At 40.3% G+C, this 15551-nt stretch overlaps 1 protein-coding gene across 1 annotated transcript in view; it reads right to left on the bottom strand.

Moving 5' to 3' along the window:
- Positions 1-13903, bottom strand: part of Chrm2 (cholinergic receptor muscarinic 2) — a 40396-nt gene extending 26493 nt beyond the window's left edge. Inside the window, exon 1 of the mRNA XM_048337951.1 lies at positions 13850-13903. The gene's annotated coding sequence lies outside the window, so the exon portion shown is untranslated. The remainder of the gene's footprint in view (positions 1-13849) is intronic.
- Between the last annotated feature and the right edge of the window lie 1648 nt (positions 13904-15551).

The raw sequence follows: 15551 nt of genomic DNA, 5'->3' as shown, positions 1-15551 counted from the left end.
TTACCTCATAAGATATTTCCTTTTCTATTTTATGTATTAGTCACCCCTTTACATACATTTCTACATCACTATATTTAGTTTAGCATCTCTAATCACTTTTTACTCTCAAAGTCTACCTACCTAATAAGATGTGTGTGTGTATGTGTGTGTGTGTGTGTGTGTGTGTGTGTGTTTATATGTGTATACTTGCATAGGGACTTGAACTCAGGTCTCATATTCTTGCCTAGCTTTCTTACTCAAGTGTGGCTCTCTACCACTTAAGCCACATGTTCCAGCATTTTGCTGGTTAATTGCACATGAGAATCTCATGGATTTGTCTGCCTGGGCTTGCTTTGAGCCAGGATCTTCAGCTCCCTGCCTTCTGAGTAGCTAGGATTGTGTGCATGAGCCGCCACGGTCTGGCTCCCTGATATGGTTTTTATGCTTGTTTCTCATTGATCTTTCTCACACTCAAATGTGTCATTGGGTTGTTGAAATTAGTCAGCAGAGAATAGCATCTGAGTGTAGACTGGCCTCCAGGCATTTCCCTGCAATGCCCCCTGCCTTAGTTTCAGGCTTGTCTGAAGTGAGCACTGCATTCTTCCACACTGTGCTGTTATTTCCATCACTTTCCAGAGCAATGCGGAATTTGCCTCACTCACTGGAACAAGACATATGTTCGTGTGCTTCTGTGTGCCCTCTTTCTTCTATATGGAAAAGCTTTCTGCTTAAATTGTCCAAGACTTGGTTCAAAGGCTCATTTCTCAAGTAAAGCCTTCTCTTTCACTACTCAAGTGAAACCTGGAGTTTGTCCCATCTATTTTCAGTATACTTGTATGTTTTCATTGCAATGAACTTCTTGATGGGTGATCAGCTTTGCAATTCTGTGTTCTCAGTTAGAAAGTGGGGCAGACACTCTAATTCTTCTGCTTAGTCCAACTCCTAGCACATAACAGGCATTTAATAAATATTTGTAGGATGGATGAATATTGTAACTTCTCAACTAAACTATCAATAAGAAAACAAAACAAAACAAAACAAAAACCAAGAAAAACAGCAACAACAGAACCCGTGACAATCTTGTGAGTGGCAAAATAAGTATTGAGTGCTTGAGAGAAATATTCAGGTGATATGAACACATGATACTAGCTAATTTAATTCCTTGTATTTATGAGAAGGTCTCACACATAACAAAAACTTTGAGAGCACAGTAGAAAGTAAAAGAGATGATATGAACTGTTTTGTTGTCAAGAAAGGCAACTCATTAATTTTCCATTCTTAAGAATTATCCAAATAGTGCACTACTGGTTTAAATTCCTTGTTGTCACTTTATAATCTTAAAATCTGGTCATATCTTTTCTCATCATCATCATCACCACCATCATCACTCTCCTCACCACCACCAACAAACCAATGGCCCTTGTCAACGCCACCATGATCATAACCATGATGGCCACCACTCTAACACCTTCCCCAAATATTCAAATCTTGGTCACAAGCATTGTGCAAAGTCCTGCCAAAGTTATTCAACGCGGGGCCCTCATTTGACAGGACTATCAACTATGTTCTTTTCTCTTCCATAAGAAATCAAATCTGAGAAAATGCTGGAGGGAATGGAATCACTGGCCTGGAAAAGCAGAGTTCTTGGCAAGCATCAGGCCTTTATGTCCCTAACAGAAGGAGAGGGAATAAATCATGGAGGCTCCACAGGCTACTGTTTCTGGAAACAAGATATATAAGGTATTTGATGCTGCTATCCTCTCGTTTGGATAAAACATGGCAAGGATTCCAAAAAGGAGGACAGATTGGAGAGAGCCTCGAAATGAACATAGATGCCAATCACTTCCCCCAACACGGAAGGGAGAAGGCAGATTGAAGAAACAAACAAGGGTTTCACCCTCATTTGAAGAACATAAATTCTTTGCTCCTGTTTTTATCTGCAGTGGATTTCTCTGATTCTGAAAGACAATCTTTATTGAACTAGAAAAAAAGAGAGGCCAGACAAGTGGGGATGATACTGCCATTCTTCTTTAAACGGTAGTTGGGCTCTCCCTCCAATGCTCAGTATGCATAATGACCAAATATCAGATCAGTCAGTAATAAAACGAGCCAGCCAGTAAGCCCTTTTAACAATCATGCAAACAATGCTGCGGTTTTCAAATAGTTTTTGTTTTGTTTTTTGTTCCAGGCAGAGTCAGGGAGTTCAGAGTTTTACCAATGCTGGCTTCCTGCAGCCCTTCAGAGCTTCTAAGCAAATACAGATGCAAGTGGTGGAAGGGACAAAATGAAAATAAAAAGATCTTACCACTTGCAATGATGCTTATGCATTTGTCTTCCAGTTCTAATGCAACTATTTACCAAACCCATGAAGAAGGGAACCACAATGTGTCTTTCTTCTTTTCCTAAACCTTCCACCTCCCTTCCTCACCTTTCTCTCCCCACATCCCCTTCCTATCTTCTTCCTTGTCCTCTTTTTCCTCCTCCTCATTCTTCTCTTTCATCTTTTCTTTTTCCTTTCTGGAATCAAGTCTATCTTCTTTCATAGTTCTTCGTGCGGTTATAATTTTAGAAAACGTACTTTCACTAAACGTCAGCTTGGCCTCACACTCTCTTCTTACACACCTTGCGGTAATGGGGTCTAGCAAGTGTCGCAGGTATTGGTCTGAGCTCCAGTCCGGACTGGGCGCTTGAGGCTGAGTTACTGGAGGACACCTGGATTCGTTACTGCGGATTTCCATCCTCCATCACCAGCAAAGTTAACAATTTGGTCCAAATGGTCTCTGATCATCTGAGGGTTGTTTCCAGCTTGACTATTTCCAGTTTATATGTTGGCACATTTAACAATTGGCTTGAGACTTATTTCCTTCTGTAGTCAAGCTAATTATTCGGTGTTTATTATTGCCAGGCGTTGGACAAGAAGATGAACAAGAGAAGTAATTAATTTATTTTGTCTAAATGTGCCAACTATTTCCCTTCAATGTTTTGAAAATTGGAGAAGTTAAAGGGACATGATATTTCCTGTTACTCCCTGTTTTTCAATGAAACCTGAAAGGGGGCTGGAGTGGGGAAAGGTCTCCATTTTTAGGCTTGGTTGCAAGCAACATTTCCTGAGAGTGTCTGGTGAGCCAGAGCAAGGTGAATTCTAACCATGCCAATTACAAAGGAAGAGGTAAGCTTTTCCCTCTAAAGTATTATTTGGAGGGAGTAAAGGTTTTAAGATCCAAATTAAGTAGTGGAGAGTTATATGTCGCTTGCTAGTACAAAATAGGTGCTCATTAAATGCTGTTAAGTGAATGAAGGTCTGAAGATGAATGAAACCAACAATTATTTTGAGAGACCTACATGCTCAGTGCAAGGAAGTTCAGACACAGTCTTTGCATTCTAAAAAGTGTGAAGGATGTAATTGAGGAGGAATTAATATATCCCCCCACCCACTACATTCATTGCAAAGCTAAGTAAAATAAGGAATAGGAACAGCTTACAAAGAGAATAGAAATCCCATAGGTTAAAGATGAAAGAATGTGAATAAATGGAAGAGTGGTTGTTTGTAAGGTAGTCTTGAGTGTAGAAATGTTAGGTCGAACGTGTAAATGCAAGTTCCTTGAAGAAGAGCACCCATGTAGTTGAACACAGGGAAAAAATTAGAAATATAGCTTGGAACACCATCACCAAAATAACCACAGAGCCAGGCACTGGTAGCTCATGCCTGTAACCGAGCTACTTAGCAGGCTGAGATCTAAGGACCACCATGTGAAGCCAGCCAAAGGCTGAAAAGTCCCCATGAGACTCCTATCACCAATTAACCACCAGAAAAACAGAAGTGGCGCTGAGGCTCAAAGGGGTAGAGTGCTAGTACTAAGGAAAAAATAATCCTGAAGGACAGTGCCCAGACCCTGAATTCAGGCCCCATGGCCAACAAAAAATAAAAATAACCACAGGGAGAGGTGGGGTGAGAAGGTACAGACGTGACATCTACCTAGCAAGTGTGTAGCCCTGGTGGTCCTGAGTTCGAGCATGCCCAGGACACTATTGACTAAATATTTGTATAAATTACCCCAAGCGCTCTCTATTTGTAATTATAAAGGATCACTGCAATGTTTTCTGCATAAATTTATATTTACATATAGCTTAAGCTAATTCTTCACAAACTTTCCCCTTTATTTTTATCTATCTGTCGTATTTAAACCACATATAATTCCAATGGCATTTTACCCATCATAGGTACCTCAGCAGGTTCATCAATATCTGTACAGTTTTATAATACCTAGAAGGCCAGTTGTTTCCAAGAGAAAAATCATAAACTAGAAAGCTGATCGCTTTATTTACTTTTAATACATGTATCAATTGTATCAACTAGTAGGCCTCAGAAAAACTGTGCTGAAAAGCACACAGCCAAATTCATAAAACTCTGGAATAACAATGTTACTACTGTCTTGAAAGGAAGTCTATTGTGTTGAAGATGGAGCGTACTTACTTCCTACCACCATTAAAGGCATGTTCCCTGTATACCGAATCTCCTCAAGTTCCAGCACTTGCTTATCCACCCTTATCCCCAAAAGATGACCTGGCTTCCTCTTCTTGCAATGAGCATGTAGGAATCAACAAAGGATCCCCATTAACAGAACTGTGAGTGCTGTAGCCCAAACGCTCTGCCTTCCTGTAGCGGACATGGATGGAGTCCTCCAGTCTGATAGCATCTCTCCTTCCTTCCTGCATCCTCTCTCTTGCCTGCTCAGACTTCCTCCTTTTACTTATTCCACCCCTTGTTCTCATTCCTTCCAACCCACTCATCATCAGTTCAGTCATGGTGCCATGGATAAACAATTTATTAAATTCTCCTTAGAAACATTTAAAAACAATTAAATGACACCAGCATCAGCAGCTTCAAAATGTGTTCCTAAATGAAATGAATTCTAGCACATTCAACAGCCCTACAGAGTGATTGTGATTTATCCAAATTGGGTAACCAATGCTAACATTTAAGTTTTAAAATAGGTTTAGCTGATAAGGTGTCAAATTTCAATTGTATTTTTTTAGTAGATGGATTCTTTTTCTAATTTCCCAAGTTGTCAAAATGTTTAACTACTTCAGAGATCTAGTTTTAATTAAATCTTATACCAGATAGAATGATAATTTTATTCAAGAAACAAATGGAGATGATAATGTTTTAACGTTAGATAATTGTTTTATCAGACCTAGAATGCTCCCTAAGACAAAACAAAATAAAACAAAGCTTTTAAACTGACCAACAGTTAAACAGATCTTAGATGCTTGAATACAATATAGAAACACACAACTCTTACATTTGTCTTGTGGTTTGTCATACACGTAAGTCTGCCTCTGGTCATTCTCCATTTGTCAAAAGATACGAACTGATTTCTCAGGTGTCCCTAAACAATTGTCATAAAAGAATAATCTAATATTTTCATAGCATTAAAATGTCATTTCACAGCAAGCAAATACGCTCATTTCCTTTCTCTGGCGTATGTGTTTATCAGCTTGTTTAATATTTCCAGTTCATTTGCAAGAGCATTAAATCAGTAAGTCAACAACTTGAAAAGCTGAACCCAGTGAACAATTTGGCAATAATGAAACTGTCAGACCCTCAGTTGCTGGAGCTATTTTAGAAAGAAAAACTTTAAAATAAGCAAAACTCAAAGCACTGTGCTAGCTTCTGTATTCATATCAGAGTGGGATGTCACCAAAAGTCATCCAGAGCAAGACACAAAAGCAGCTACTCACAGAGCCGGCTTCCTGCCTTGCCTGAGTTCCTGACTTACTTTGCTGCCTACCCAAAGCAGATTTAGGTGGGGTTTGGGGGAATCCGACTCTGTCGCCTCAATCAGGTTGTCAGGTTGGTCTCAGTTGAAAATCAAGTTAAGGCACCTACTTCGTCCATTAGGATTTTCTGAGGAGTTGGAAGGTCTACCCATATTCCTTGAATATCAGGTTTCAGGGCTGACCTCACCTCCCCTTTCCTGTATCCTCCTGGGAGGGACTGCCCAGTGTTCATTGTGAGTCAGTAGAGAGAGAGAGAAAGAAAGAAAGAAAGAGAGAAAGAGAGAGAGGGGGAGAGAGAGAGAGAGACCCTCATCCTAGCTCTTATATACATCCTCTCATAAAATATGCACCATAATCATAAGCAAAAAGATTGATATATTGTTTGATCTATTACTTTAGTTTAAAGTAAAAAAAAAAGACACACACGCGCACACACGCACACATACTTGGCAACTAACTCCACAGCTACAGGCAGAGGGCTCTAAGTGGAGCCTCCTCTGTCAGCTTCCCCATTTCTTTACTAACAAAAGGTGATATTAGTGTGTTGGAGCTACAACAGAAACAGAAGCACACCAGTAATTTTCAAGCCCTCTGAATGGCGAGGGAGTGGAGACGTGGCTAACGTGGGAGAGGCTTCTTGTCTCCCTTTGGGAGTGTTGAGCCCACGGACATCTATTTTATGTATTGGTGTTCTGTTCATGGAGGATCCCGAAAGCAGATCTATTTCCAATCTGTACTTCCTGTTACTATCTATACTATTAATCTTAGGTCAGAGTGAATCTTTTTAATTTTCTAGATGACTAAGAGTTGGCATTTCTCCTAAACAGTACATTTATCTTCAGGATCATTTAGAAAACAGCTCAAAGAGAAAAGAAATAGTATATGAATTTCAAGTCCAAAAAAAAAAAAAAAAAGAAACCCCAAGAAAGGAACAAAACAATGAGGCTACTGACTAACAGTTCTTTCCTTTTCTGCCTCCTGTAAAGGCCATATCATAGTCTACTCCAGAATCCTGAAATAAACTCCAATCTTTCAAGACATCGTCCCTTCCCCATCTTATTCAAGATTATTTTTAATATTACTCTCTATGTTACAATAGTAGTGACAATGACCCCATCTCTCCCTCCATCCCAAGGTGAATCCGGCTGGGCTGAAGTGGAACACATTTCCTTTGGCATGGATTCCAACACCAGGGATAGAATAAGGCCAAGAGGCTGTGCTTTAGAAATAATCGGTTGCTGCATCTCCCATATTCCTTCAGGTGAAATAAAATAATATATACAAAAGAAAACACAGACTTAACACTATGTGTGCAGTAACAGGTGTAGTTAATGTTTATATTGTTACTTATAACACTTTATCGACATAATATAGGTTCAGGGATCCAGGCTCAAATTTAGATTCCAAAAAAGTAGTGATCTCCATTAGTTGGTGCTAAGTTAGTTGTATGATAGCATTTTTAGCAAGGTAATATGAAAGGGTATAGGAAAATGCTCACACTTCAGTATTTGTGGGTATTAAACCCATAATTGTGCAAATATAACTGCTTGGATCAATGGCCATATGCTCTAAGACCAACTAGAAGGAAAAAGCATGATCTCTAGGAGGATAAAAATGCTCCTCTTTAAGAAAACACAGAGGAAAAGAACAGAACACCCATTTACCATCCTGTGGTTTAAATGTTCAGTCCCTTCTAGTATTCCTAGGCTGACATCTGATCACCAAAAGGATTGTGCTGGGAGCTGAGGTCTTTTAGAGGTAATTAAGTCTTGAGGGCTGAACTTCCATCAATGGATACACCATTATATAAGGATCTAACAGAAATGGCTGTCCCGCTTGCCCTTCTATCACCGCCATGCCACAATGCAACAAGACTACCCCCATCCAAACACCAGCACCTGATCCCAAACTTCCCAGCCCCAAGAACCATTGAGCACAAGGTTCCCATTCACTGGCTTTATATTATAGATAGCTGCACGAAATGGGCTGAGAACTTTGTCCTATTATGCCCTAGATGCACAGTTATCCGATTCATGGCTGGGATTTGATGAATGATATGCCAGCAAGACCTATAGTAGCACACATCACATTTTAATTTGCTACTGGAATTGATTCTTTGCCATCAGAGAAATAACTAAGTGCTATGTAGGAGGTAGAAAACTGAAGACATGAACACTCAAAGTGAGCTAAACAAACATCAAGTAAACAAATATCAAGTTGGCACTTCACTGGAATAGTTACATAAGGTACCATTTTTCACCCACGTTGTTGTTATATAAGTCACATAATTTATAAACATTGAATTAACTAATGCACAGGTCTGGCTGAAGTATGAAATATCTTGGCTCACACAGGAAGCAGGCAAGACACATTTCAAAATTCAATCATGAGAAATTAAGAGGAAAAGTGAAGGTTCTTTTCTCCAAAGGAGTTGTCCAATGTAAAGGGAAATATGAACATTTAATAATAGTCTTTTATGGCTTAATGGGAATGGAAACCAGCAGAGTTAGATGGGAAACTGTGAAAAAATGGTTTATCCTGGGGTTTCTCTACCTAGGAAAATAATTAACATCCAACTAAATGAAAATTATCACAGAGATCAGGACCTGCTCCATTTAAGTTAATGTGCCGGAAAGGAGAGGAAAACAATTGAAGCAGCCAAAGAGAAATGGGAAGAGCAGAAAGGGAGTCTAGCAAAAGCCTTTTCTTCTATACAATAAATACACAGTACATGGTAGAGAATTTATAAAACTTTTTACACACATTCAAACCTGCCACAACTTTTTGTTCTGCACCAGAACTTTAAGAAGTATTGTACTCACAGTTTTACTCACTACAGAATGACTTCTCTTTGTACCTCCATGGCTATCATTCAACTATTATATATTCGGGGGTTTGAACTCAGGGACTCACACTGGTGTGGTAGTTGTGGTACCTATGAGCCATGTGGTGGTCCCATTGTGTATTATCTTTTTTTTTTTTTTTTTGCCAGTCCAGGGCCTTGGACTCAGGGCCTGAGCATTGTCTCTGGCTTCTTTTTGCTCAAGGCTAGCACTCTCCACTTGAGCCACAGCGCCACTTCTGGCCGTTTTCTATATATGTGGTGTTGGAGAATCGAACCCAGGGCTCCATGTATACGAGGCAAGCACTCTTGCCACTAGGTCATATTCCCAGCCCCCTGCCCCCATTGTGTATTGTTAAATGCAGAAATGATTCCCAAAGAGAGGGAATGACATGGCTGAGAATACCCAGTGGAATGTACCAGAAGGCATGTACCAGGCTGCGTTGTAGACATTTGCCTTTTTTTAAATTCCACAATCCAAGTCCCTGCAGCACAGCTGATAATCCCCAAAGGAAGCTAAAAGGAAGGTGTGTGTGATCATAGGTAGAGTGATGTCCAGCCTCGTAGCGGTAATTATTACTCTTAGGACTGGGCAGGAAAGGAAAGGGAAGGAATTCTGGAACTCGTAGCACACTCCTGTGACTCCACAGGGGTCAGTGGAGAGATCTAGAAACCCGTAGTTTCTTTTCAGAAGGAGGAGAGAGGTAACCATTTGCTCATCTAACTGTCATGTCTTCTACACAAGACCCCTGGCAGCTAAACAATGGCAGGGCCCATGAATGTGGTTTAGATCTGTCTCCTTTTTGGACAAAAAGTAAAGAGGTTGAAAGAGGTTGAACATGAAATGTCTAGTATACCCAAGTCTTCGATGCTTTCCTTGTATCCTGTATTTCTGTGAAATCTCTGTTCATAGGCACAAAATGAACATAGAGCTAACTCCCATAGGAAATCCATTGAGTATGAAGAGAAAAACATGCAAAACTAAAAAAAAAAATAAGTTGAATGGCTAAGTTTTGATGATAACATACTACAGGAGAAAGGAACCGTATGGGAAGAAAGGTCATACGAAGAAAGAAATGGAAAGAATTGGGGAAGGATTTACATTATTTTGACTCCAGAAGTGAGATGCAAGACAATGCTGAAAGTCAGTCATTACACAAAACTAAACATATGTCTGCTTTGTTTGCTCAGACAATAAATCATCAACTTTCTAATAAAGACATTGTGACATTTTAGGGGAACATACACACACACAACACACACGTGCGTATGTATGTGCACACACATACAATGAAAAGGGACACAATTGTCCAGCATTGGGTCAAATGCCTTTGATGTGAACTTATACTCAAGGAAAGAACTCTGATTTATGTTAGCTGCAAAGCTCTGAGGCTCTGTGTTTAAGAAAAAACGTCATTTTATTACTCTTATTCATGTACTCAAGTTGACTAGTCCAACTCTTGGCAAAACACCCATCTCAAAGTAAGGAGCATAGAAGGGACATTGAATAGGAAACTATCAGAATGCATTTGCAGGTCCAACCTCCTCTGTCAGCCAACATCGGTAATGTAGAAGAAAGTAGCGGAGCAACTACCAGCCTACAAACACAGGGTCTCTGATAAGTTCTTACTTTCTCTTGGTTTCCTTAGTCTTCCTAAAAAGACATGACTCATTATGCCAATCTGTATGCATTTGTCACCTGCCTGACAGGAGAATGCCCAATGACAGGCACTCAGCAATGTAGCACAGTGATGTGAAATCTTACTGAATATGGGTTCCTGTAGATAGACAAAACAAACTACTCCTATGACCAAGGCATTTGCAATCTTGGACAGTTAGAAGGAAACAAATGTGTTGGAGAAGCCATCTCTGCCCTTTTGGATCTTGGTGGGCTGCCGCAGAGGAGAACACATTGTCTTACTGCGACGCTGCAAGGTCCGTATAGGAAGTGGGGCTGACACAGACTACTCACTTAGGAGAATGTGGGTACTTAAACTCTCTCAACAGCCAAACCATACATGGTTTCTACTGAAGTCAAACAGATATAAGCAAAGATGCTTCTTGGCAGATGTCAAAAATTGTTAAAGTGATCCTATTGAGTGGAGAGTAACAATTTAGAACTTGGGAAGACTAGAGATTCCAGCTTTTAAGAATGAAAGGTTTGTCCAGGTACTGTTGACTCATGCTTGTAACCCTAGCTACTCAGGAGGCTGAGATCTGAGGATCATGGCTTGAAGCCAGCCCAGGCAGGAAAGTATCTGAGACTCTAATCTCCAATTAAGTACCAAAAAGCCAGAAATGAAGGTATAGCTCAAAGTAGTAGTGCTAGCTTTGAGGCAAAAGCTCAGGGGCAGTAGCCAGGCCCTGAGTTCAAGCCCCCTTGGTGTGTGTGTGTGTGTGTGTGTGTGTGTGTGTGTGTGTGTGTGTGTGTGTGTGTGTGAAATGAAAGCATGCTGAATGATGCCCTGGGTCCTCAATCTGTCTTTTATAAAAGGTTAGGCCTGGATTATAATATGTTCAATAGTCGCTCAATTAGATTTTAGAAGTCAACATGATAAATATGCAAATGACAGTAGAAAGAGGTTAAGGAAAAACATGAAAAAAGTGGGCGAGAAATTAAGACTAATGCTGTTAGCAGACTGTTTTATACTGTATAGTGGTATTGTTACAAATATTATATTCTATATCATTGTATTGGAGCAAACAGCTACCTGTCCTTTTCCAAACACTGCATGACTTAGAATTTCCCATGGACGTTTATCCACCTTTTTCTCTTCCCAAGTCCCCACAAACTTTGCTGACTGCTTCTTCTCCATCCAGACTAAAGGTCCCCCAGCCCCAACCTCCTCACCATGCACGCACGTCCTCACAGAGCCTGTGAACGGCAGGCAGCTCTCCACCCTGAGCTCAGTGTTTAGGGATCTGGCTCCTCAGACCACGCCACTGATAGGGGACTCCATGAGGCTGGCATCCAAAAGAGGGAACCCTACTTTCTCCTCAATCGTTGGGACAGTAAAGAAGGAAAGAGTGGAGAAAGAAAGAAGAAAAGACATGGTAGAGAATCCCAGAAGCCTGAGGCTTGAAAGAAAGATAGGGAATGTGTGTAGATTATAGGACACCATCTTGGTATCTGGGTCTACTGTTCTAGGAAACTCACCCAGTGCTTACAATGATGAGAAAGTAGGGTAGGAAGGAGTGAAAGAATGAAGGAAACCCCAGAAATATCATGCTTGGAGAAGTATTCTTCCATCTGGGATCCCAAATGATTATTTTCAGACATCATTAGGAAATGACAGCAAATCATCTCTCCCAGCTTTCTCATAGGCTCAGGGCCCAGCTACCTCCATTTTCATATACAATCAGAGGCGAGAGAACAACAAACTGCCAAGTGTTATAAATATTGTGAAACAAAGGCAAGCAAGCTGCAGTAATAAAACTTCTCAAGCCAGACAGCCAGACAGCCTCTCTAGCAAGTTACATTTTATTTGTTTGGGCTCCAAGTGCCATTTCTTGCAAGCTTACCCTGTGTCTCGTGCATAGTTTCAAATCAAATCTAACATTCACCCCACCCTTCCTCAGATCACGTTCTCCAGCAGCTACTGGGTATTTTGCAACAAATGTCATGTCTCATATAAATAAATGGATGGGGTTCCCTTGTAATTGATATGCCTGATGCATTTGGCTTCATTTCTGCTGTTGTGTCCTAAAGAGAAAAGGGTAATCTGTCCCAATAGAAAAATACACAAAGATATAAAAAGTCAGGGACTAAAATTTCATAGGAGTAGAAACGTTTATGAGAAGTAAACTAATAAAGAGAAGCTCAGCCTCATTAATAATTAGATTATCAATCAGAAACATCCAAGTAAAGACCACCAGTACACATAATCCCACTGGTTAGGCACGGTCAAAGGAATCTTATAACACCAAGTAGTAAAACAACATGAATGTTCATCATCCTTTTTTCCCATAGAAATTGTCAGATAAAATTTCCCTTGGTTTTGTCTTGTAGAGGTGACTATCTCTTAAGTAGAAATATTCATTTGTATTTGGTGAACAAGTGAGTATGCGTATTTACCTCTATTTACAAGGACTTAAGTGTTTACAAATGAGTACTCATGAATGAAAACATTGTTATCTGCATATACAGTTTTGTATATTTGCTTCAGATTGTTTTTAGAATATCCCATTTTATCATTTAAAAGAGTCAAATCATATTAGGCAAGGGTGATGATGTTTTGTTTCAGGTTGTTTTTTTTTTAAGATAAAGCACTCGAGTTAGAAATTAATAGAGTCATCAATTAGTCCACCAAGTGTGTATGCAAAGGCAGACACAATTCTTTTCATTTCAGGCGAGAAGAAAGAACGTTAAGACAAATGTGCCCTTCGCTTACTGTGCGACAGGGACAACCATGGAAGAATGATTTCACTTGCGTCCTCCTAAAAAAATATGAGGATCATGACGTTCCCATTCTGGAGTTGTTCTGATGATTAAAGGCAAGGATATATCTGCTCTGTGATTAGCTCTCCCTTTTGACTTCCTTTCCTTCTCTAACTGGCCTCTCTTTTAGTTTAATTTAATTTCATTGCTAAGTACATTTCTTGTCGTATTTGTTACCTCTAACAGTTCTCTTTGCAATGAGCCTCTGCCCTTTCCAGAGACTCAGCCCCATGTCTCTCTGCATGACTGAAAGTAGAGGGGCCACAAACACACTGTCTCGTGGGTGAGTCCACCGGCAGCCCCTTCCTGAACCTGGAACCATTGCCACGGGTTGCAGCTTTGCTCTCTGCTTTTGGCTGCGTGGTGGTGGCGGTCCACAGCAGCCATGCCTCCCTGCCCTGCAACCACTGGGGATGCTCTGTGGGCCTCTGCTCGTTAGCCAGAGCAAGATGCTCTTGCTCCCATTCTCTCTCCCTGCAGCTGCTCTAGTTGGGTTATGGCCCACTTCCTTTTTATTGTTCAAGCCATATCCTCCTACCCAGTAGAAAATGTGAATGTGACCTTTAAATCCTCCCTCCCTCCTCTGCCACTTCTCCACATCTATGTTCAACCCAATTGTCTTTCCAGAATATTTTGGCTCTTGTGAGGCTCCTCTGTATTTTTGATACAATGAATTACTCAGTGAATTCAAATGCCCACACCATTGGCACCTTGAATATCCCAAACTTACATTTCCTTGACCTGTTAACTCCCCTCTACCCATACTTACACTTGCTCCCAGAGATCCATGCTACTGCTGCCAATCTTACCTATTTGTAAATTGAAGTCCTAATCTTGCCCTCTGACTCCGACTTCATATTCCAACTCTCCACTTTTCTTCTGATATCCTGACTGTTAAACTGGATAAAAATAACAACAACAACAACAACAGGAAACCTTAGTAGGCCATTTACATTTTCTCAGCTTAGTAATTTTCCTCTTTTCCTTGTTTTCTTATCTCAATTTCTATTTAGACAAGACTCCATAGGCAGTTATTTTTTTCTGTGAGTGCACTTGCGGTGGTATGTCACTGGTCCAGAGCTGCATAACACAGCCTATGACTCACAGAGCCATATAGCTACAAGGACTGAGCTAGAATGAAGTTAAGATGGCAACCTTAGTCATCTCTCCCTCCAATACAATCTTAACAGCCATTTTAGAGTCTCACTAATTTTCTCAAATTCCCCCAATTCTTACAAGTGTCCCTTGTCTCCTACAGTATTAGGGATTAGCACAATCCAGACAGAAAACCACAATCATCCTTCCTTGCCACTTGTCAATTGTTAGCCAGATGAACCCAGTCTTTGCTGCTGACTCTGTGTAAGCTAGTGATTCTTATTCGCACGTAACTCCCTCCACCCCATCCCATGCTACAGCCTTTCCCAGGTCCTGAATGTCTGTTTTTCTGACCTGTAAATGATAAATAATGATAATATTGCTAGGGCAATCATTTTCTTCGAAGATGCAAAGCTTCTTAGTGGAAATCCCAGGCAGGAGGAATGGCTCTCAGGTTAACAGGTCTATAATCCAGGAGCTCTTCTGGGCAGATGGCCAAACCAAGGATGATGAAAGAGCTACAAGAAATTCCCTGTGGTGATGACTATGTTATTACTTAGATAAAAAAATAATCTGCAATAATCACTTTACTGTGGACCTACATTAACCTTTGTTATCATAATAGGAAAAGCCTCCATATCCTCAATTTTATTGATTGCCTCAGTTCTACCTTCTGACCATTTGTCGCACTATTTCTATGCTTCTAATGAACTCTCCACCTCTAGAGCTGAAGGAAATGAGAGAATATAAGGAAAAGAAGCACACAGGACCTCTTTTCTACACATTTCTCTTTTTTTTCTATATTCAAGGTCTGTTTCTCTGCCTTCATTTACCACCACATCAGACGAGAGAGAGAGAGAGAGAGAGAGAGAGAGAGAGAGAGAGAGAGAGAGAGAGAGAGAAAACCTCCTGCCTTGCTGGCTTTCGTCAGAAGACTGGCTGAACCCTTCCTCAGTCTGCTAAAACAATGATGGCTTGCTTGATGTTGTTACGAGGGAAGAGAAGGAAAACTATTTGGTTAACATAAAATGGAAGATTTTATTTAGGCAGAAGTGTCAACTAAATGATTCTAGTATTAAATCTTTTGCTCTCTTGGGTATTCACTGCACCAGTAAAAGTAGCTGCAACTCTTCTGGCTGCCATTTCTTCTCTGGTTATGCAACTGAAACCTGGACGGTGAACTGGAGGTATACTAAGGGGTCAGAAAGTGGCTTCTTCCTTTGTGGAAACAATTCTCCTTCCAGAAAAAAAAATATATATATGTCTCTTATTAGATATAAATCATTATGGGCATGTTTCAAAAGTGGTAAACCATTGCAGAATGAGTTATTTATAAACAAACACCACAATTCCACTTGTAGTAAGTTTAAATGACACAGCACAGAAACATGGGTGCTAAGTATGTGCTATATTACT

Source organism: Perognathus longimembris, chromosome 2 (genome assembly GCF_023159225.1).
Source record: "Perognathus longimembris pacificus isolate PPM17 chromosome 2, ASM2315922v1, whole genome shotgun sequence".
Taxonomy (NCBI): Eukaryota; Metazoa; Chordata; class Mammalia; order Rodentia; family Heteromyidae; genus Perognathus; species Perognathus longimembris.
Note: the sequence above shows the minus strand (reverse complement) of the source record. Positions and strands in the feature narration are given on the sequence as shown.